This window comes from Camelus bactrianus, chromosome 7 (assembly GCF_048773025.1).
Source record: "Camelus bactrianus isolate YW-2024 breed Bactrian camel chromosome 7, ASM4877302v1, whole genome shotgun sequence".
In the NCBI taxonomy this organism is placed as follows: Eukaryota; Metazoa; Chordata; class Mammalia; order Artiodactyla; family Camelidae; genus Camelus; species Camelus bactrianus.
In genome coordinates, this window is record NC_133545.1 from 42,277,570 (window position 1) to 42,301,963 (window position 24,394).

The following is a 24,394-nucleotide window of genomic DNA, read 5'->3' on the forward strand; positions in this document are numbered from 1 at the left end:
TCTTTTCAGTTAAAAAAAAGAAAGTTCTTTTCTATTGCACTCTTTCCTATCAGGACCTTGACTGATCTAAATACATGTTATTTTATTGAAATTACATTTCTTTTATTTCTTTATTATACTATATTTAGGGCATGTTTGGTAATCATGTGTCTAGGATAGGTTTTTTTATCTATAAGATTCACTGCAAGATTACAACAGTTGATTACAAAATATCTGTCATAAAGAGGAATCATTTTATCTGATGGGGCTAGAGATAACAAAGACATGGAAATGGGGAAACATCACTTTGAATAACTGCAGGCAAAGAGCTGAGATTATGCAGTTAAGCTAACATCCATGACAGAAAGAAACCACCAGTCCAAGATGGGCTGGAGTGGCTCACAGATAGACAGACAGATGATGCAGGAAAAGCAGGGGGCAGGGGGCAGGAAACTATTTCCTTGTCAAGAGGAGCTGGCAGCTCATGCCAGAACATGCAGCACTGACACCTACACACAACTTGCAATTGCTGTAAATGTGTGTATGTTATACACGTGTACACTTTAAAATACATGATCTGTATGGGAAACCCTATGGAAGTTAGTCAAGAATGTGAGTTCAGGGATCTTTACAAAAACCTTCAGCTTTAAGCCAACTGTGCTGTATATAAACCCAACCAGTGTTTACATTCAAGTTCCCAGGACCCATGAGAGAAAGACCAGGTTAACAATACTCTCTAGAGAGTGGTACTCAAATAGGGATGCTCTGGTAGGAGTGCCATACTTCTGTGTACAAACAACCTTGATCATTCTTGCCCCACCTCACTGTATATCCACAGCACACACACACACACACACCATACAACCTCTAGGTAGATTCAGATCCCTCTCTTTTTAAGGTATGGCCCCATAACCAGCTTCACCTAAGGCTAATTTTCCAGGGGAGGGAAATACTCACACACACATACACAAACACATAAACACACACAAACATTTGGCAAAAGGACAGAGTAGCATCCCAGGATGGAATCTAGATCAGTTGTGAAAGACCAGAACAGCCTGAGCCCTACTTGTTATGCCCAAACCACAGAAAGGCCTACAGAAAGCCCAATACAGCTGTTGTCAACTGAGGAATGTTAGATGCCAGCCACAATACAGACTAGCTACTTTCCAATCATGATATTTCGCTTGGGAGAGGGAATCCCTACCAGGGATTGGCCCTCCCAATTGTAGTCTTACTTCTGGTCCCCTTATGCACCCTACAACCACTCCTTTGGTTTTCCAGACTACAGCTAGTGCTGGAATACTTGTGAGACACGTCAGAAGAAGACCCTTTTTTTTGGCCCAAATCACCTTGACTGGAGACACAAAGAAAGAGTTTGGTTCTGCTTTCCAGATCTGGGATTCCTTATAGTCCTATAAATGGTGGATGCTCACCACATAGTGATGGCTCCCCTGCTCCCAGGTTTATAATCCCTTAGGGACATGAACCTACTTCATCGTCAATAACGCCAAACATCCCATCATATCAAAAAGAAAATTACTGTTTCAAAAGGACTTAGGAATTGCAGAGAACATATTTTATAACCCATTTTCAAGATTTTGCCAAGACTTGAGACAAGTCTAGAGAGCCAGTTTTCATCTCCTGCTACCCCCATCCAAGAGCCACAGAGAGAGAAGGGGATACAAAGCCAGGACAAGGTGAAGCATCTGGCCAAGCATATTCAGCTCCTGTGGTAATCTATTATCTGGGGGAAATTACGGTTTAAGATCAACCATTTGAGTTGCTGCAAATACTCTTTTCTAAATCTATGTTGGGTGTTTCCTAATTGCATATTTTCTTCAGCATGAGAAATTGCAAGCTTGGTAAATTATCTATTTCAATATTTCATATAATATACAAATCAAGCTTCAGAATGATAGTTTAGAACAGCAGGTATCACAGTTTTGAACTGAGATAATTTTCGAGATTTTCCAGGCTCTTCCTTAAGTAGCTGTTTCTAGTGACACATTATATAAAGCCCTCAGATACCCACTAATTGATTTAAAACCCAGTTAGGCATATTATAAATACCCTTGGGATTTTTATTATCTTGGTCCAACAAAAAGCATCAGAATCATTATTATCAGTCACAACAGGATCCATCAAACAAACAGCATCTATTATACTGACATCCTCCTTTGGGAAAAAAAATTAAATAAATAGACAAAGAAAATTAAACTCATCAGCAATATCAATTGATTCTCCAAAATAACAGCTTCTCTTATTATTATAGTGCACTATGATTTCATTCCAGTTGTCCAGAAGAAGACCAAAGACTCAATCTCATTATTGACTGAGCACACCTCACAGATTACAACCTCATATTCTGACAGTTTCTAAATCTAAGAAAATTCATCAGTATTTGACTCTATTTCACTGTAGAGTGAAATATGGGAGGAAGCCAGGAGAAAAAAGTAGGGGAAAAGTTCATGGAAAGGCTTACAGGGAACTTCTTAGGAGAAACTGACAGAATTATCAACCTTGGTCAAATGATTTTAAGCAACCAATGAAACATAAAAAAGCCAATCATGACCTTGATATTAGGAATGTTCCTCTTTGATAGGCCCTTGAGTTATGACATAAAGTCCCCTAGAGAAAATTCTAAGACATTTTTTGGCCAAGCAACAAACAAAAATTGCATCATCTCAATGTTTAAATGCTATCCATTGGTTTTCAACTTTCAGAGTTGACCAAAGCACTGAAGGCATGGCTGTGGCTGTAAGACAGAATGGAAAGGTAAATCACCTGAACAAGGTGAAAGTCATGACAGAGCTGACAAAAGGTGGAGTGTGGAAGGGAGCAGGGTAAGGGGTGGGTACTCAGGAGACTCAGAGCTCCACCTTAGGAAACTGATTGCAAGATGACAGAACACAAAGTGAAGGTGTAAACTATCCTTTAAAGGCACAGCTGACCAGAGAAGGAGTAAAAGTGATAACAGAGCACAGAGAAGACAAGGGGTAGGGCAGAAGCAGGACAACCGAGCTCAATCCCCATTTTCAAACAATAGACGCTCTAAAAATATGATAAAGAAAGAAACACAGATATGAGTTTATTATTTAGAGTTTGGCAGGCACTTCCAGAATAGACAAAAACAGAACCAGTTAGAAAAAATTATCTCTGGTGGGTGGCCAGGGGAAATGATGGGTTTTTTTTAACTGAAGTTCTTTTGCACGTGACTGACTTTGCTTCCATGGGCCCACAGGACAAGGAAGAGGAGAAGGAGCAGAAATTTTGCCAACAGGAAGGGCAGGAAAATGCCATTAAAAAAAAAAAAAAAGGTAAGAGGCTTTGGCGAATGGTTAAGAATTGGTTGAGAAGCCAGAGATTCTACCTCAGTCAAGATGTGTGAGTGAAGAAGAGAAAGCACCCAAAGAAGGAATCACAGGGCCTGAGCCCTAGCTGTGGCTCTGCTCTCAGCACTGTGACCAGAAGTAAGTTATCTAAGGCCTCCAGGCTTCAGTTTCTACATTTGTAAAGTGAAAAGGTTAGACTGAATCATCTGGAATGCTGCCCACTCACAGGGCCCATGTAACTGGACCTGCATTCAAATCCTGCTAATAGAACCAAGTAAACTTGAAAGTATCACTTCACATGTTTGTTGGGTTTCTGTTTGGTTTATATGTTCAGGATTTGAGTGTAAATGCAGTGAAAAACCCTACTGGTTTACCAATTCCCCCCTGAGATGGATCTGTCAACCCCCCAGGGACAAAAAGACTCAGGGCTGGCATGTTCTGGAAGTCACAAATGGCAACCACTCAAGCCATCCAAAGAATTTAGGAGGTTAAAGGCCAGCTTCAATATCTGAAAAGTCCTCCAGGGGACACATGGAGATGGTGGCAAAATCCCACAGCTAAACTCACCAGCTCCGTATCACTAACACTGAGGGTTCCTGAGTCCAGAAAGGAAGTGTGTCTGCAGAATGAAGGGTCTTGGGGTCAGGGGTCTGGTCAGAGTCAAACGAACTCTGAGGGGTCCAACAGTTAATTAAGATCCAAAAAAGAAAAAAAAAAAAGATTAGATGCAATAAAAATGAAACCACACAGAAATGCCCCCCTCAAAAAAGTTCACTCACTGAAGTGGTTTCTTCCTGCTTCTTGTCTCTTTCTTAATAAATTCCAATCTTTATAAATATTTGCTCCAAGTCAAAGGAAGAAGCCAATGGGAAGAAGAGAAGGCCTGAGGTGTACCTGAGGTTGGCGAGGAATGTGGGACAGTTGTGTAATCAGAAGCCACCTTTTGGAAATACCAGGGAAAATAAAAGACCCTTGAGTCATCAACTTCTTTATCCAGCTTTCCTAGCTGTGAACCCACTGCCCACCCACCCAACCCCAACACAAACACACACAACCACCCACTCTCCTCTTTGAACAGGTACATGTGTGGGGTCCATGTTCCAGAGACAGGCTGGGGGAACATTCTCTGGCACTGCTTTCCCTCCACCACACACATGGCTAAGGATTCTTGAGGCTGGGCTCACTAGAAGCAAATGGTTACATTAAGGAGACAAACCCCCTAAGACACTGAGCTGGTCCACATTTGGTCCCTTTGTAGGTTCGTAGCAATTAAAAGAACAAGCACATATGAAGGGAACCTTTAGAGTTAAATTCCCTTTGGGAAAACCTTATCTTCCTTTCTTGGGATCAGCCCCAATGAAACACACCACCATAACCTGCCAGATGAGAAAGGGAAGACTGGTTGAAGAAGATTCTGGAAAATGGAACTCACATTTACCATATTTCAAAAATACACGACAGGCACTAGGCTTATAAGTCCAGTAACAATCATTGCTGACATTCAGGGAGTGCCTTCCATGCCCTAGGCTTCATGTAATGTGAAAGCCTATTTACTTAGTATTTTTATGTTTTTATTTTGGGGGGGAGGAAATTTGGTTTGTTTATTTATTTATTTATTTATTTATTTATTTATTTATTTATTTATTTATTTGATGGAGGAACTGGGGATTGAACCCAGGACCCCTGCATGCTGAGCATGCACTCTACCCTGCCTGAGCTATACCATCCCCTTGCTGTAATAGTCTATTTAGTTCTCACAAGAACTCTATGAGGTAAGTGCTGTTATGATGACCACTTTCCAGGTGAGAGGTGAGTAACTTGCCCAAGGTCACAGAGCTAGCAAGGGACAGAGTCAAGATCCAAGCCCAGTCTTTCAGACTCTACTTGTCCAGCCCAGTGGGGATAAGAAATGGCTTAGCCTTTGAGGTGCTCATGCTTCAGTAGAGGAGCTACTTGAGCACACATTATCTGGCACATAGTAGGCATTCAATAAAGGACTTTGTTGAACCCCAGGGGTGCACTTAAGAAGCATGTAAGACGACTGCTATTTTACTATGAAGAATTGGGTTCAGAGATGTCACCCAGCTTTTAAGAGACAGAGCCTGGACCAAGACCCAAAACTGTCTAGTTCTCTCATGCTCTCTGCTCTCAGAGAGAGGCGTGATAAAGACTTCACACCCCAGCATACAAGGAACATTTGGTTCATATTTTCACTGGTGTCACATTTTGGAAGCTGCCAGCAGTCACATTCTCTTGCCAAGTCAGCCCCAAATGCTCCAGTGTGTGTACAGCTTCTTGGAGCTGGGGATGTGGGGGTGGGGGGCCCAAAACAAACAGATCAACCGAAAACAACAACAAGGAAACTGTGAGTGGAACCACGAAAAGGAACAGAGCAGGAGGGGAAGACGGTCTGCACTGAAGGTTCCTTTGGAGCCACATGTGTTCAGGGATGTCTTGCGTGGTCCCTGCAAGAAAAGGCACCCTGGTTGCTCTAAGAGCTTCCTCAGGAAAAACGAGCAGGACCAAGTAATGAGGAAAGTAACATGTCACATGTTTTTGTTGGGTTTTGTTTGTAGAGGCTGCTTTGCCACTATCATGAACAGGCCTCAGATATTCAGGGCAAAGCAACAAACACTCCCTCCTCACCCTGGCAAGTATATTCAGAGAATATCAGCCCCTGAGGTCCATTTTCATTCTTAAATAAAACCCAGTTCCAAAGATTCTTATTTTCTTCCCCTTCCTGACTTCGCTGTTGAAGTGCACAAAGTAATTTCCTCTTTCTGCAAGCCTAGTCTAGAACCAGATGGACAGAGGCTGTCTGAAGAGAGCATCCTTTGGCAAGGTAAGTGGCTCTAGAATCATCTGCTCTGAGGGAGGCCTGGCTCCATCACAGAAAGTCTATGTATAAGCTTTCTTTCTTACCATTTGGGATTAGGAAGACACCCTTGACAGTGGTGGCTTCACAAGGAAGAGTCATGGCCCAATGCCGCTGAGGTTTTGGGGTAGCAGAGTTCTCTCTCAAATTCTTTACTTCAAATTCTTCACTAATTAGATTTTCCCTGGCATCAAAAGGGAATTGAAATAAGCTCAGGAAATGGGCCAATAGCTTCAGGTGCTGAGGACTAGGACAGCGGGAGAGAATTTCTCACTGTGTTATGCTAACCCATGCGCACGGGGGCGAAACGAGCATCAAAACAGCCTTCTTTCTTTCATTTTTTTAAGACACAGTCTCCCCTCTGAAGGAGAGATGCCAGTGGAAGCATGTTTCCCCTGAAGTCTCTTGTTTGAAAGGGGAAATGGTCGATCAGTTAAGTTTCACTTTGTTTCTTCACCACAGTTTGAAGCTAGATACCAGCCCTCTTCACTATTCCATGTCCACCTCTATTATTTTCCTGGGAAAACTGGCAAACTAGCTCTCTCTGGGGAGCCTGTGCTAAGAGAGGAGAGAAGTTACAGCCCAGGAGGCCCGCCTTTCAGGTGGAAGAGCCCTCCATGGGAAGGATGCTTCTGTCATGTGGTTGCCAAGACTTTTTTCTTCTCCCTAGATTCCAACTTCATAATCACTTAATATTTCCTGACAGATTAATTCAGGCACATGGCAAGAGGAATCCCACAGGCTAGCAAGGCCACTACCAAAGCCTTTCATTCATTTCATGGCATCATTACACAAACACAAAATAATGCTGATTAACTGGTGGTGAGAGTAAGAGGGAAAAAGAACCTTCTGAATTTTGTACAGAGACCAAATTATTCTCAAATCCTCAAACTAGATTTTCCATAACAAAATTATTCACATTTAACCTAACTTTCCAATCACCTGGCACTACAGTCTTCCACATGCTGCTCAGTATGATCTCTGACCTCTCTTAGAGGGCTGCCAATATGACTCCTACATCCCAGGCCAACCTGCTGCATCTGGGTACCCAGGGCTGGGTCAAGCTGCAGAGGGAGCACCTGATGGCAGGAGAAGCATGTACCCCCAAAAGTCATTATCATCTTAAGTTAATTACTGTTTTATATCACTGGTCATTAGGTAGGGAGGCAAGATGGATAATGACTGAGGAGGTGAGGGGTTAAGTGGGTCAGGGGACAAGTTAATGCCTAGAGTCTGTGTTGGGCCACCATCCTCTACTGTTTAGCTGTGTGATCTTGACCCCTGTAAGCCCAGATTCCTTGTCTGTAAAATGGAGACGGTAACTGTTGAGAGACAGTTCCCCATAAGTCTCTTACCATTATGTCTGCCTTAGAAGCAGAGGCACTGATGACTGGTATCTTTCCAAATATGTTTGCATAGCGAACAGTAAGACACCCTTGCTGTGTCCATCTGGAGCAGAGGGCAGGTTTGCTTTCTGTCCAGTATAATAATGTCTGTTTCTGGAGCAAAGGTTGGGCAAGGTTTCTAACCACAGTATTAAAAGAGATGGATTTCTAAGCTTGGAGTTAGTTCCTCAGCCATAACAAACTCACCATGCGCTCAGCATCCACCTGGGCCAGACAGCATCACCCTGGTGGGACATGGGGGACAAGGGAAACTGATGCAAAGACGAAGCTGCTACTGCCTGCTGACTCTGAGTAATAACTTTATTTCTGACCCAGGAGTTTCATAACTTCTGCCAGCATCCATGAAACTGTTAGGCTAGTTTTTCAGCTTGCACGTAGGGTAAAATTCCAGTTACTCACGGCTCTTGACAATAACATTCTCTACCTCACAGACTTGCTGGGTTTAAAGAAGATGAGCCTATAATGAGCTCTGCTGTGTCTGGTCCAAAGTAGGTATTCAATTAAAATTAGCTTCTCTGCTATCTGATGTAATCTGTGATCTTTTAATATGTCCAGAATCAAATAGTATATTATTATATATGCATTCACTCTATGCAATAAGACAATGCAATAGAAAATGTAAGTGATCTTAACCATATGGAGAGACTCAGTTACGACTCAAGATAAACTCTGATATTTATTGAGTCAACATGACAGTGATTAATATGGCTCCAACCATATACTATACAACTTAATTTAAACTCGTAAAGGGTAGATTTACATTCTAGCTCTTTCACAAACCATAAGACATTGGGTAAATAACATAGAGGAGTTTTATCTTCTGAAATGTAGAAATTAAGAGTATCTACTATTTACCAGATACTATGAGGATTAAACAAGATAGAAATTTGTAAAATGTCTAAGATAGTACCTGGCACATAACATTAACTAAAGGTTGAGTATCAATTAGTCAATTCAAAGAACCATAACATCAAAAAAAGAGATATGATTCTGTGGAGCGATTTGTGTTTTCCAACATATTTTCCTATGAGCTCTTTTAATCCTCTCAATAATTCTGGGAGGTAGGCAAGACAAAAAGATAGCCCAACTTTAAAGATGGGAAAACTGAAGTTAAGGGAGGTTGAGTGGCTTTCCTAAGATCAAAGATCTAGCAAACGGCAGGCATTTTATTTTTTTAGAGTCTCTTTCCATGTGCACAACCACCAGAGATTATCAAAAGTAAAGATCCCTCTGTGCTTTTGAGTAACGGAGCTCACACATTACCAGGAGCTGGAGAATGCATTTGGCCCAGCTTAACAGCCTTACGGGCTTAGAGCTTTCAACCAAATGCAAACTTTTGGTGTGTGTGCATTTAGGTTTTGCCAAGAGTAGATGGCTTTCTATTTTTAAAAAGGAAGGGGAAGAACATTGGAAGGTATTTAAATCAAGCTCTGAAGTCTTCTTGAACATCAAATAACTCTTAGAAAACAACATTTTGATGAGTTAAGTATAAATGAATCAAAAACATATGGACTAAATTTCCCCTGAAATACACAAAGGTCTGAAAATTAAGGGGGAAAATGCATTGATAAAATATGGTTGGGATTTTACTGAAACCAAAACATTTGCAAAACCATTACACATCCAGATTCACCCAGCCTCAGTGTGCTTTCTTTAACAGCCATGGCCAGCCTCCTTGGACCTCCCCAACAACCAGCTGCCAAATATCTTCTTTCTTGCCAAAATATCACTGGGCTCCAAACCACCCCACAGTAAGGTTTGGATCCTGTCTTGTCTGCGGTTGATGAAACACCTTCAGCCCAAATGGTGCTAACTCCAACTCTCCTGTATTCTGAATTATCAGCCTGGATGAAATGGCTCTGGGAGCCCATCAGATTGAAGGCCTAATAACCAATTTCTGCCTAAACAGTTTTATAAGTGGCTATTAAATTAAGCTTCCAACGTGCAATCCTAAAGCTAGTAAACCATCAGGTCACTCTCCAGGCTTGTAAAATTAGCTAAAGATGAATTAAAAAGCCGGGGCAGGGGTTGGCATAGAGGAATGGGACTACAATACACCATGCAACTCTGGGTCCCCCTACAGCGCCTTCCAGCAAGCTGGCAACAAGCATGTGATATTAACTGAAACCCTTAATTTAAGGAAACGAGATCCACCAACTAGTAATTAACAAATTATTCGTAAACAGGCTTCGCTTAAAAATTAAGTTGAACTACCATTTTTCTATAACTCGTCAGGAAAACGCTGACTGGTACTTAAAGTAAACACAACTTAAGCAGATGGTGAGCCCTCACAGAGCACCAAACCTGTACTTAAATAAATCAACGTTGTCGGGCTGGAGGGCTACATGGCTACTCAGCAGAATTCGTGGGCATCTTTGCAAGATTTGGAAATGATTTACTGTCACGTGAAGATGACAGCTGAGAGCTCTAAGCTTTCCTGTTGGAATGTTCTACACCCTTGAGACAGGTAAAGTCTACTAGAAGGAAGTGTTTTTCAACCGATATCCCAGAAGCCTGTCATGGAAGGAAAGATGATCCCGACCCATCTGAGAACAGACTAGTGCTTCTGTGTTTGTTCACTCACTCATTCATTCTCCCCCTGAAGGAATAAATCTATGACGTGCTTACCTGGTGGCAGGCGTTTTGCATGGCCCTGAGCACATGAAGCTGAATGATACTCAAAATTACTCACAAATCACAAAGGCAGACCAAAATAATAATGCAGCTTGCTAAATTCTATTACAAGGCTACTTTAGAAACCACTCTGGGAATCCTAAGAAGGAAGGAGGTTACCCCATTTGAGGGATTTAAGAACTCCTTCAACTTTGTACATGCATCTTAGGGAGGAGCTGTGTGGCATGGAGGTTGAGAGTACAGGTCCAGAAGTAATAGGCTGTACAGGTTCAAATCCTGGCTCCACGTTATTGGCTATGTGACTCTGGGAAGTTTACCTAACCTCTCTGGGCCAGGTTCTTCCTAATAGTGGTACTGATAATGGCAGCCACTTCATTGTAAAGATTAAATGAGTGCCTGGTATCTAATAAGTGCTGTTCCTTAGCCAGATGATATAGGAATTTATCCAACAGAAATTGAGCAGAAAAAATATTCAGTTAGCAGAATAGCACATGTAAAGGCAAGGGTTAATGAAAGGTCTGGTAGTTCCAAGTATGATGGAAAATTCAGTGTAGCAGGTTCATAATCTATATGTGGAGAAAAATCAGGTGTAGATTAGAGTCATATTATCAAAGATCTTATACATTAAGCCAAGGAGGTTAGATTTTAGCCCCTGGGCAGTTGAGACTCAACAGAGGTTTGATACAGTCAGCTTTGGTTTTCCAGATCATTCTTCCCTGCAATGTGGGGCCTGGGCTAAAGGGTTGTGTAGGGTCCACTCCAGATGCAGAGACAAAGCATCATATGAAGGGTCTGATTTGTTTTTGTTTTTGTTAATTTTTTTAATCACAAATAGAACTGTCTGTGATCAAGGGTGACAAAGTAGACATCGCTACGATTGGTTGCTTACCAAGGAAAACTGTGGGGTACAGCCAAAGCACAGCTATTTCCACATACTAACCCTGCTCTCCAAATCTGGGGAGTATCTAAATTTGCCTCACACCACAAAATGTCAGACCTGAATTTCAAAACTCACTGTTGGGAGTACATTTGCAACTGGTCAATTTTATTAGTTTTAATGGTGTTCACAAATCACAGAATGTTAGAATGTTAGAAGTAGAAGGGAATTTATGGCAATTGCTAAATCCAATTGCTCCCCACTTGGGGGTCTCTGGATTCCTAGGCAGTCTGTGAAAGTCATAACAGAGATTGGTTCTATTTTCAGTATTTCCAAAAGCGTAACATATATTTAAACATTTAGTGATTCACTAAAAAGCTCACACGTGCCAAGTAAAATGTCAACTTTCTTTACTTCTGGTTGGAAACTTTGTGATTCAGTATGGTACCAACAGTCATCTCATGATTACCATGGTTTCTGATTGACAATTACGAATGCCTTTAATTTTAAAGAAAACTAATTCATACTTATCAAGTAGAAAAAAAAATCTTTCAAATATAGAAGTAAGAAAAAACAAAGAGGCCCTTCATGGTGTAAAGTTGGAATACAGTGATCTCTCATCCACCCTCAGCTCCCTTCCCAACATCGCCTTAACAATAACTCGCTGGTAGAGTCTATACCCTCTTTCCCATCCCACCTCCTGCCCGTTTTCAGGGTGCAAAACGTACCCTTTAGTGTGACTATCTACTGGAAGTGAAAACACAAATCAGCATGTTCAGGGCAATCTGAATGTTAAAGGAAACCCTGAACTTGAGCTCTCAAGAAATGAATGAGTTAAGCAATATCCACTCTCAGAGGCAATTCTATTACAGAACAGTAAATGTGTCTCTAGACAGTAAGGGCTGTAGGCAGGATTCTTGTGCTTTGTCTCCTGCACACCCTACCCAGTAAACACTTAAGGCACTGCATAAATGATGCATCACAATGCATCCCAACCACAAATGGTTCCTGAATAAAAGCCTTTTTGGATAACTGGGAAATATCACGCAGGGATGAATGCCAGTGTTTGTAAATTCACCCTGAGTCTGAATGTTATCAGATTCTAATCTCACAAATGTCTATTCTCTTTTCTGTTCCAGAACAGATTTAGGACTATAATTCCAAAAACAATCACATAAAGAATACTGAACATGTTAATCACAGAATGACAACATTTAAGAAGTAGGGTGATACTACACCGTTTATAGTTGACAGGATTGTAACTTTAAACACAATTATTAATATTAAGACTACCAATAGCAGCAGTTGCAATTCCATTTAGTTAGATTATAGTACCAACTACACTTGAAGTTTTGTGTTGTTAGGTGGAATAAGAAGTGCTTTTATTGTTCTTCTTGAAATCAATGGTCACTTAAAATTAGGATTTTGTAAAATGTATTTGGTGACAGAACTAAAGAGCATCTTGTACTGGTAGAAGGTGATGGAAGGAAGGTCTATGGGATTAAGACCCCAGTGGTATTTTCGCCATAGAGATAGCTCTACCTAAAGAAGAGGGAACGGTGGTCTCTCTTGGCAAGCTTTTTAAAAGGTGTAGACAGAACAATGTTAGGAGCACAAGGAAAGGAAGTATCCGTGACAGAGAGTGAATGCTGGTTCTGCCACTTACTAGCTATGTGATCTTGGGTAAAGTCTTCAGTTTCTCTGAACTTCAGTTTCTTCATCAGAAAGGAGATAACACCAACTAAATAAAACAATGTAATACCAACTAAGTAAACAATGTAATAAACACAGTGCCTGGCATATAGTAGGCGTTAATCAAATTAATTGATTAATCATGAACAGTTAGCCATGCCCCTAAGAATCCTGTCTACGGATCATGTAAGTGGGTCCTTATGAGTAAGAGCTGAGTTCTCTGGGGGATGCTGTCCTACTGAATCAGTGACATCAGACAAAATCATGACTGGACTGTACCAAACCAAAGAACTTCTGATGCTTACTCTCTCCTCCTAAAACTGGGGAAAGGACAATCAGGGATAGTTCATCATTTGTTCTAATACAACCTTTGAATTACGTCAACAGCAAAGTACACAATTCCATTTTTGAATTTTTGTATAGCAAGATAAAGGCAGCCTGTTCCCCCAAATTCCACCATCTTGGTTTAACATCACCTTAAACTGCATGGTCAAATGCTGAGAAAGGCTGGGCCAGTCCCATTTATCAGAGGCAATGATTAGTTCAAGGAGAACCTGAGAGAATCTCAGAGTTCTTCCTCTACTTTGGAACCTAAAATTCAACATTTGATTATTTCCTAGAAGAAAACTGAAACAGAAACTCCACTTGGTAGAGAAAAATGATAAATTGCATCAAAGCATGGGCAAATAATTGGCCATCACGAGTTTCAGACTCTTTGTACTTGCCATATTAAAGGCAAAATAATTCAAGTCTGAAGGGGAATCAGATGGTTTTGAATTTGCCACCCCTCCAGAACATCCTCTTCAGATGTTCTTGGTACCCGCAACCAAAATCATACAAAGACAAGCGATAAACAAGTCCTGTTCTGTGCCTACTCCCCAGGGCAAACACTGGGAGAAAAAACACAACTAAAAGAAAAAGCCACCCTCTGCTGTTCTCTAGCAAACACGCGGGGAGGCTAAACACAAGCCAACAGATTGTTTGTAGTGGGGCTGAGGTCTCAGATATGTTTCAGAAACATCAGAAAACACGGGTGATGAAAGGCCATATGCGCGAATGCACACAACGGACACAGGTTACGTAATAAGACTCTGCAGCTTGAGCAGCAAGGGCACGAGGCATTGATTTTCACTGGAGAGGGCATATCGGGTTACAGGAATACACACATTTAATTTTTATGAGACTGAAGGCTCACAGAAACAACAAAAAAAAATTCCCACTTTATGACACGTTAATGCAGCCAGTAAGGGCAACTTTAAAATAAAACAAAGGGAAAGGCTTAATTGTGTTATCAAAAGGCCTCTGAAAATAAACTGTAATCCCACAAGCTGCTCAGACATGTTCTGTGACACTCTTAGTCTCCTGGCAAGAGAAAGGTTGGACCCAGGTCCCATCCCCAAATCCTCTTTTTCATATAAATAAGTATCGATGGTATTACTCACCCCTTTCTGGTTTCTCTAAAGAAGAGTTTTCATTTTCTAGGTAAATCGAGGAGTCACCAATCTTCCAGCACTCAGCCCCAACCCGAGAAGAGCAAGTAAGCAAGGCAGAAATGTGGTTTCATACCAGAGCATCTTCTTCCAGCCAAATGTAATTTACAGCAGAGTGTTTGGTTCATCTGTCACACGAGAATTATACACCCTCACCACTTACCCTGAAAATAAATATGCGCTCCTCATTCAGGTAAATGAGATCGGTTCAGAAATAAATTGACTCCCCCACTAAAACTTGCCTTCTGCAAAGAAAATAAATGTTTGAGATGTTTCGCTTGATGAAGATGATGCAGCTGACACTTAAATTTAAGAGGCTGGCTGTATGGCCCTCGTTCATAGGAGGGCCAGCCCAGAAGCTAGAGGCTGCGAGAGCCGGAAATATCTGATAATAACTCTGCTAAATCAACTCCCGGCTCTTATCAGTATGCAAAATCTCCCAGGCGAAAATGGAGGGGAAGAGGTCAAAACACACATCTCCACTGACAATCATACATCTGGAAATAAAACAACCTTACAAAACGACACAGGATTTTTACTAGCCCACACAAAGCTTTTAACCAACCACTCCCTCCTGCCGAGTGCCTTTCTCTTGAACTTCACAACAGCCTTGTAAATTAGAGAAGCAATTATTTTCCCATTTAGATGTTGGGAAACTGAGGCAGCACACAGTTACCTAAGTGTCCAAAGACTCACAGCTGGTTATAGTCTGAGTCAGGGTGAAAAAAGCCAGGTAGCCCAGGTGATAATTCCAGCATTCATTCAATCCCCCTGCTCTTAGAGGAATTACAACACCCGGTCTCTACTCTTAGGGTGCATATGACCTAATTAGAAAAATAAGACGTTCACACACTAAATCAAACAATGTCACTGAAAAAAATAAATCACCAATGCTAAGTATACCCTCTTTTCACTCTTTTCAACTCAGAGCCACATTAATTTTCTGAATTTACAGAATTAACAAAAGGATTCTTAATCAGTCAACACACAGTTTCAAACTTAAAACTGCACAGTAAGAGCCAGAGCCACTGATCAGAACGTGTCCTTTGTTAAACTATTTATGCCCACATGAATAGATTTTGCAATTGAATATCTAGGTTAATTGTAAAAGTCTTAGATATAATTATTTACCAGCAACCAAATTATATGGCTCACAGTGAAGGAAAAAGAAGTTAACACGGCTTAAAAACCAACAGTCTCAAATATTTAGCTATTTTTATTAGTGAGTTACAATGACCTGCGGCGATATAAAAGTTTATAATTTTTTTGGCATTCCTTCTTCTTGGAATTTCAAAATTTCTAAATATCTTCAACAGACTTTCAAATTTCTACATTTTAAAGGACTCAGCCTGGGGTAAAATAAACATAAGGAAACTGTGAAAGTACTAGGCACAAAGTCTCCGCAAACAAATGAATCTGGATGTTGAAATTTGGGGCATTTGATTGAAATTCCATAAAAGGAATGAAGAATCAATGATCTAATAGTTGTAATAATTAGTAATTATATTTTCAGAGGCGCTAAGCATAATTAATTAGAGCATACCTTTGAGGTGTTATTACCTCCATTATAAAAGGAGAAGCAGAGATGGAGCCGAGATGAACTAGTTGCCTCTGGCCAAGGGCAGGAAAAGAGAGTGGGCTGTCGGATACCTGAAATTCCTGAGCCCCCGCAGCCTCCTAACCAAGCCTGCTCGCTCTGAGCTGGCATCGGGATGTCCATTCTGCTCAGGGCATCACTGAGAAGCTGTCTTTTTTCTCTCGTCAACCATTCCACTCACTAGAGCTACTGACCCCCTTCAGTTCTCAGTGAGATTCTTTTCAGGTTCTGGTTTCCTTGGCCAGCTGCCCCCTAAAAGTATAGTCGAATAAAGTGAGATAAATAGAGGTCTGGACCTTTAAAAAGTTTTTATTACAGGTGAAGGAATAAAGGAAACAGACAGAAAAATATAAGGAAGATTCGTGTAACTGAACCTATAACAAGCAGAAATGACCTTATTCTAAAAGTAAACTGTTTATCATTTACAGACTCATATAAACCACTATATCAGGAATTAAAAACCACAAAAAAACTGTTTCAGCCTCTTTATACGATAAAAGACTATGGCTCTATTTGTGCCTCTAAATTTTGAAGATAAAGAGTGCATACTCGTGACATATTTAAAAATGTAAATTTCAATAAGCAAAAGATTAATACTCAGAGAAAAATGACCAAAAGGCACAAATATAAACAGACAATTGACAAACTGCCAGCAAATAAATGGAAATAATGTTCAACATCCCTTTTAATTAAATAAAAGCAAATTAAGACAATTTTGAAGCAATAAATTGGCAAATATCTCTTTTTTAGTGACTCTCTATTTCCTGGTTAGAGGTCAAGTTTGAAGGCACTCTGCACAGCCTTGATGATGATGAGGCAATTGGTACAGACTGCTTGAAAGCAATTTAATAAAATGTATCAAAATCCACTTGTTGGAATAATTCCTTTGGAGAAATGAGAAATGTAGACAAAGAGTTATGTGCCAAAAGGGTTGTCAAATAATACGCATTACCAAGGAAAAAGTCAAAATGGACCATGCATCTAATAATAAGCAGAGCGGCTTAAGTAAATTATGACAAATAGATGATTATACAGTCATTAAAATCATATTTTCAAAAACTAAATCATGACCTTGGGGAAATAATCACAAAATAATGTTAAATAGAAAACAAATCCAAACACAAAACTGCAAATACTCTGTCAATTATAGCTATGCGATATAGATGGATAAAGTCATAGATTATATGAAGGATACATGTCAAAATCACCAACAGTGATGATCCTTGGTTAGAATTTTCTCCTTTATATGTTTCTGTATTTTCTATGAGTTTTTTTTTTTCTTAAATCAGACAACAGTACATTTATCTCTAAAATTTAAAACGAGGGGGCAAGTAAGGGAATCCTTGAACTTTAGATCTAATTGACATTTTTTTCGCCATTCTTGTTCAAACCAGCTAAAATTCATCTTGACTCAGAAAGGAACACACCAGCTAGCAGATTTTAGCATTAGGACTGGCTGATTTCCGGCATCAAAACTTTGAAACTTTCCTTTCCAAGTTACCCTTTGAGGACAAAGAGATGCCCTGTTGTTCCTCTTTGGGCTATTTTTCTCACAAGGTCAGCTTCAGGGGGAATTTGGAGGAAAGAGAAGTTACCGAGACCACTATTTTAAATGATGTGCTCTAATTTTACGATCCCAGATGACACTGCCAAGCTGCCTCTGTGCCTTCCGGCTTAGAAGAGAGCCTCAGGACTACACACAGGTACCAGCCATAAATGACACAACCGAAAAATGATTGCTGCTTGTTTGAGCAAATATGCACAGAATATGCCAAAAAGACTCCTACACTGGATGTTTTTCTGAATGAATTTCTTGTAAGTCCTGTCACATGAAACTAATGTAATACTAGGAATCCCTATGATACGAGGACCTCATTCCAAATGCATCTGCCACACTGCTTTTGCTATTGGCTGGCTGAAATACACAACACTTCAACTCTGTGTTAAACGCATTGCCTAATTCAAACATCCTATTATAAAGTTTCATCCTTGTTTTATCTTTGCCCAAGCATGGCTTTTCATTAATAGATTTCAGAATCTTTCTTTCAAAAACAGCTCAATGTAATAACTAATGCAAGGAAAAAAGTTATTGCTGTTTGCAGTCACCCCAAACCCTGCAACGGCTCTCCACTGCATTTAGATTGAAATCTAAACTCCTAACCTAGCTTACTACATCTCATCTCCAAAGTCATCCCATAGCATTTACCCCCTTGCCGGCTACACTCTGGCCATACTGTTCTTTTTCCTTTTTCTTCACCCTAGCAAGCTCATTCCCATAGCACGAGGTCTCCTCTATGCCTTAAGAGAATATTCTTTCCTTTCATCTCCAAAGGATTAGACCAGCTTTGTTTTCAGGTGGGGGTTAAAAGTAATCAAGTGAACAGAGGCATTAACAATCCCATGAAATGGCAAATTAAAATGTACTTATTTTTAATTTGGTATTCTTGCTTAGGAGAGACAGACCTTTGTTTACCTCCAATATTTGGAAGTTACCTTTCAAATGTTTTCCTGAAAAATACAGAGATTGTAGATATCCAAGCATGAGCCAGAAGCAGAAGAAAAGCATGAACCAGAATTCTTTATTGGTTGCAACTTAAAATCTGAAAGGCTCTAACACCAACCTCCTTTGTCTTTCCTAGTTGTTGTGTCTTAGGGGAATGATGATGCTTATTTCCCTTACATCCTTCATTTCCAAAAGTGTAACATTATCAGTTCCATAGCTACAGCACTAACTCGTAGTATTATCTACAAGTACTGCTGCAGCAGACAGTCTTTGAGATGTCTCCTAACGATTCCAGTCTTATGCTGCACATGTGTGCAATCTCCTCCCCTGAGTACAGGCTGGGCCCATTGATTTGTTGCTAACAAACAGAATATGGTAAATGTGATGGGATGCTATGTCTGAAATTAGATTACCAAAAAAGACTGATTTCCATCCCCCTTTCTCCCTCCTAGAAAGCATGCTTACTCTTAGCCTGCCAACAGCCAGACAAATATGCTTGCATGTGAATCTTCTGAGGCCTGCAATAGACATGTGAGTTTAGAAGTAGGTCCTCCACTACTTGAGGCTCAAGATGATACAGTGCTGGCCAACAACGTTTCTTTTTTTAATTGAAGTGTAATTGATTTATAATGTCGTGTTAGTTTTAGGTGTACAGCACAGTGATTCAGTTATACACACACACACACACACACACACACACACACACACACACACACACACACACACATACACATGCTTTTTCATTATAGGCTATTATAAGATATTGAAAATAGTTCCCTGTGCTATACAGTAGGGCCTTGTTTACCTATTTTATATATAGTAGTGTGTTTATATTAATCCCAAACTCTTTTTTTTTGGTGGGGGGGGTGGGTAATTAGGTTTACTTATTTATTTTTAGAGGAGGTACTGGGGATTGAACCCAGGACCTTGTGTATGCTAAGCATGTGCTCTACCACTTGAGCTATACCCTCCCCTACTCAAACTTTTAATTTATCCCTCCCCTACCCCTTTCCCTTTCCCTTTTGGTAACCAGAAGTTTGTTTTCTATGTCTGTGAGTCTGTTCCTATTTTGCAAATAAGTGCATTTGTGCTATTTTTTTAGATTACACATGTAAGTGATATCATATGATATTTGTTTTTCTCTGTCTGACTTACTTCACTTAGTATGACAATCTCTAGGTCCATCCATATTGCTACAAATGGCATTATTTTACTCTTTTTATCACTGAGTAGTATTCCATTATATAAATATACCACAACTTCTTTAACCAGTCATCTGTCAATGGACATTTAGGTTGCTTCTATGTCTTGGCTATTGTAAATAGTGCTGCTATGAACACTAGGGTGCACATATCTTATCAAACTAAAGTTTTCTCTGGATATATCTGGCCAACATCTTGATTACAGCCTTGTGAGACATCCTGAGCCAGAGGACCCAGCTCAGCCACACCCAGATTTCCTAACCCACAGAACCTCTGAGTTAGTAAATATATGTTGGGAAGGGGGCTAATTTGTTACATAGCAATAGCTAACTAATACAGCTGTTTACAACCCAAACTATATATTTTCTTTTCTTATTGTTAGGATTGTAGTAAAAGGAAATTTAGCTCCCCAAATTATAAGGATAAAATCAGGTTGTTTGGAGATGTAGACTATTCAGAGCTAGAAATAATTAATGAGGATTTCATTTCAAAGGGAATAATAACTATATTTGGTACATCAATCATAACAGCCACTCATAATTTATATAGCATTTTTAAGTATAACTGGTGTTTTCACACTCATGGCCATTTACTCCTCTTCAAGAGGCTATGAAGTAGGTATTATTATGATCTCTATCTTACAGATGAGGAGACTGAGGCTTAGTAGATTTCATGACTTCCATGAAGGCAAGAATCTTCTCTATCTTCACCACTTTTCCCCAATGCCTAGGTCTGTGTCTAACACTGTAAATGCTCAATACATATTTGTTGAGGGGATGTCTCCCACAACAATGTCATCTACAAAGATGGTGACATCTTTTCATGAAGTTCTCCAACTGATATGTAACAATCAACCAACCAACCAATCAATTTCTATATATACATGTGATACACACAAATATATATTCATGGAACCAGTATCTGTGTTTCCCAAAAACAGGCTCCTCTGAAAGTTCACTCTAACTTTAAAGACAGTAAAGAGATAAATCTCTAATTTAATCCTGTTTTTCATACACTTCTACACTGCCCAAGACAGAGACCTAGAGTGCTTTTATGAGTAAACAACCCTTTCTCAGTAAATCAAATCTCTTCCCTCACATATCATTTCCTATCATCTTCCAGGATGAGGCTGGAGACAACAGACCTTTCTAAGAGCCACTAAAGGAGGCCATCAGCCAGCTTAGACCCCCTCATCACCAGTAACACTCCCACCCCTCCCCTGCCACCCCTGGCCTCTTTTCCCCTGATAGACACGGTGAGTAAGAAGTAATAGGTCTTGTCAAAGGTCACTATAAAATAACTTCAGTCAATGTTCCCTAGAGGTGTCCAGAGGAATGCAACAAAGCTGCTGATAAGGAAATAGGAGGTGAGGGGACTTTGATTGGGAAGTTTCCATAAGCCTTAAATTCCTTTTCTTTTCAAAGTTTCACAGTCAAGCCATCATTCAGTCTTTAACCACAGTCCAATCTCTACTCACTATTACCTAATAAAAAAGTGTTTGTTCACAAAAGACACATGGGGCCATTAAATAATAAGTTTTGGTCTACGTTTTGAGAAGATAAAATCATTAGGTACGATTACCCTTGGAATTCTATGATTACAAATTGAGAAACTGCAACACATCACGTATAAGGTAATGAATCAGTAACAGTCACCCGGTCATTCAGCAATTATTGAAGAAGTGTCTGTGATGTGCCAGCACTAGATGTTGAGAAAATGGTGACGAACCAAATTTCAGAATTTAGATTCTGGTGGGAGATATGATTTTAAAGTTTTAAAAACTAAAAGTCACTTAAAGGAACATTAAATCTAAAACCTGAAAAGTGCTATACAGGAAAAGTTCAGGACAGCTTGAGTATTTGGGGAACCTACTTTAGATTAGAGAACCAGGCAAAAGCAGCAGTCATCTAGGCAGGAATAGTCTAAGCAGAAGGGATAGCATATGCAAAGGCCCTGCAGCTGATAAGGGCTTGATGCTTTCAAGCACCTGTTTGATTCCAGTGGGGATGAGGATGGCCTCGCTGATGCCAAAGACTGTGACTCTGACTCTGTATCTGTAGCCCAAACCCCTTCCCTGAATGGTAGACTCAGCATACCACTGTCTCCTAGACATCTCCTCACACATAACATGCCCAAAATTGAGTTATTGGTCTTCCCCACTGAACTTTCCACGAGCCATCTTCCCCATCTCAGTCGATGGCAACTCCATTCGCCTAATGTCTCAGGTCAAAAAACCTTTGCACCTTCCCTGATTTCTTGCTTATTCCCACACCCCACCTGTCAGCAAGTCCTTTCAGCCTTTACCTTTGAAATTAGCCAAACTCCTTCTCACCACCTCTTCCACAGTCATCTAGTCCAAGCCGCCATGATTCTCTTCCTGCTGCCACCCTACCCCCTATATAGTCTGGTCTTCACCCACAACAAGGGAGGTCTTTAGAAGTGATGGATTCTCTTCTCAAAACTCTCCAATGGCTTCTTTTATTGCTAAGATTAATATCCAACTTTCCTCGTGTGGTCTGTAAGCACCTACATGATCCGACCACCCATCACCTCTTCACTGTCCCCGTCTCTGCTTACATACCAGGGCCTTAGTACAAGCAGCTCCCTTTGCCTGAAAGCTCTCCAGATCTCCACAGGAACTGCTCCCTCACTTCTGCAGCTCTCTACTTCTAGGTCACCTTCTCAGAAAGGCACTCCCTGACTACTCCATCTGGAACACTGTATCCACTTACCTGGCTCCATCCTTCTTTTCAGCACTTAACTGCTGTATGATGCATCTCTGTTTATATAGAGGTTGTTTGCTGATGCACTGTCCTGTCCTTAGAACCTGGGAGAGTTCTAGCTAAAGAAAGCAAAGGTATGCCTTTAATGATGTACTTTGTCAGGCTACCACATGGCCATCTCCAGACTACACAAAGTTACAAACTCCTAGGAAATAGATTGTCTAATATCTTACCAAGAATCGAGGTTCTGGAGAAGTAAGAGAAGGAGAGAGAGGAGTCTGGCCAGGAGTAGGGAATAGAAGGGTAGGGTTCGTGGTAAACAGGTCAGGGTGTGGGGGAGGAGGGGAGCCCTGTGTTTCTGAGACAGGTTCTGTGGTGGAACAGAATGTGCTGAGAGGAAGAGGGGCAGAAATAAAAGGAATAAAACAAATGTGAGGGTGCCCAAGACAAACCTGGTCTCTGTCATAATCTTGTCCATGCTCAACTCTAAAGGAAGATTTTTGAACCAGCATAAGTGGAAGGAGATTAAGGTCTTCAGATTACATATTTTTTCGTGTCAAAAGCCTGGTCACGTGTTTTTTATAATCATAAAAAAAAATCCACAGCAAACTTAAATGTCAAACAATAGGGGATGGTTAAGAAATTATGGTATAGCAACTCAATGGAATATGATGCATAATCATAGTTTTGAAAACTATGTAGCAACATGAAAAACAAAAAAGCCTGTGGTATAGTTTTGAGTGAAGGAAGCAGAATTTTAAAATGGGTCTATGTTCTGATTGAAACAACTTAAAATTATGTTCACCTCTGGACAAGGTATGTAAGTGACTATAAAAATGAAAAATCAATGATTCCTTAGGGTTGTGAAAACCTCTGTGATTTACTCATCTCATTCCATTTTTGGAGTTCTAAAATATTATTACAATAGTTTTTAAGCTATGGAAACATCCATCAATATACCTAAAGAATCTCCCCAGGCTGGTCCTTCCAGGAACATTCACCGACGTTAAACATCTCATGCTGGTGATAGGAAATTCATGACAAAAAACAATGCTTCAGTATTCCTACAATCAAGTCACTCAGGATTAATTTACCATCTACTCTAGGTAAGGGACTCTACACTGGGTTCTATGAGAAAAATCAAAACTGAACAAGAGTCAGTTCTTGCTGTTGTAGAGCTTAGGATTCAGGAGAAGGAATTTATGACAAACCTCCAAATAAGCACAATGTAAGATTTGTTCCTAAATCATAAGAAAAAAATATTAACAAAGCACTAAAGAATTAGTTAATTTCACGTTCAATTTTTGGTTTGGGAGATCCAGAGATGAGTGTTTCCACGGGCAGAAGGTAAGGGGTTGGGGGAGAGGGGTGTGCTGGACAAGAACAGATGCTTCAGGGAAGATAAGAGTCTGAACCTGGCAGAGAGGCACTCAAAACAAATGAGAGTCACTTATGGGTCTGTCTTGAATACCCAGAGGGATGCTGGCTGGGGTTGGCTTAGGGGCCTTAAAACAAAGGCTCCTGAGCAGAGAAATAATATGTTCAGATGCACAGAGTAGAAAAATTCATTTAGTAGCCAGAATGAAGAGTCTGAGATCAGGGACCAAACAAAATGGTTCCAAACCCCAACCCCTCCATTACTGGTATTGTCACATTATCTGGTTTGTCACTTAACCTCTGAGCCTCACTTTCCTTATCTATAAAAGGGGATAACTCCAGCTCCTTGGTAGGTTTGTTATTTGAACGCTGACGTGGTAGATCAAGAAAGTAGGCTCAATAAAGACAACGAATAATTCTGTTCCCCTTAATTCTCAGTTCAGAGAAGGAACTAGTTGAGGAGACAGGGCAGAAGGATGACTATCACAGGACATTGTTCATGTGGGATCTAGAAGACTTGGCAATGACATGTTCATGATGGCCAAGGGAAAAGGCAAAGTCAGCAACTGCCATGAAGGTCCAAGCTGGGGGATGATGGTGGCCCTCACTGAATAGGTGATGTCAGAAGGAGAAATGGTATAAGGATTAGTTCATGTTTGGACAATTTGAAAATAAAGGAACCGGTGAGGGGAGGGTGTAGCTTA

At 40.4% G+C, this 24,394-nt stretch overlaps 1 protein-coding gene across 5 annotated transcripts in view; it reads right to left on the reverse strand.

Moving 5' to 3' along the window:
- Positions 1-24,394, reverse strand: part of CREB5 (cAMP responsive element binding protein 5) — a 386,139-nt gene that overhangs the window by 349,658 nt on the left and 12,087 nt on the right. Inside the window, exon 1 of one of the 5 annotated variants that reach the window (XM_074367301.1) lies at positions 12,773-12,836. The exons of the other annotated variants lie outside the window; for them this stretch is intronic. The gene's annotated coding sequence lies outside the window, so the exon portion shown is untranslated. Of the gene's footprint in view, positions 1-12,772; positions 12,837-24,394 lie in introns of those variants that run through there. 5 annotated transcript variants of the gene reach the window in all.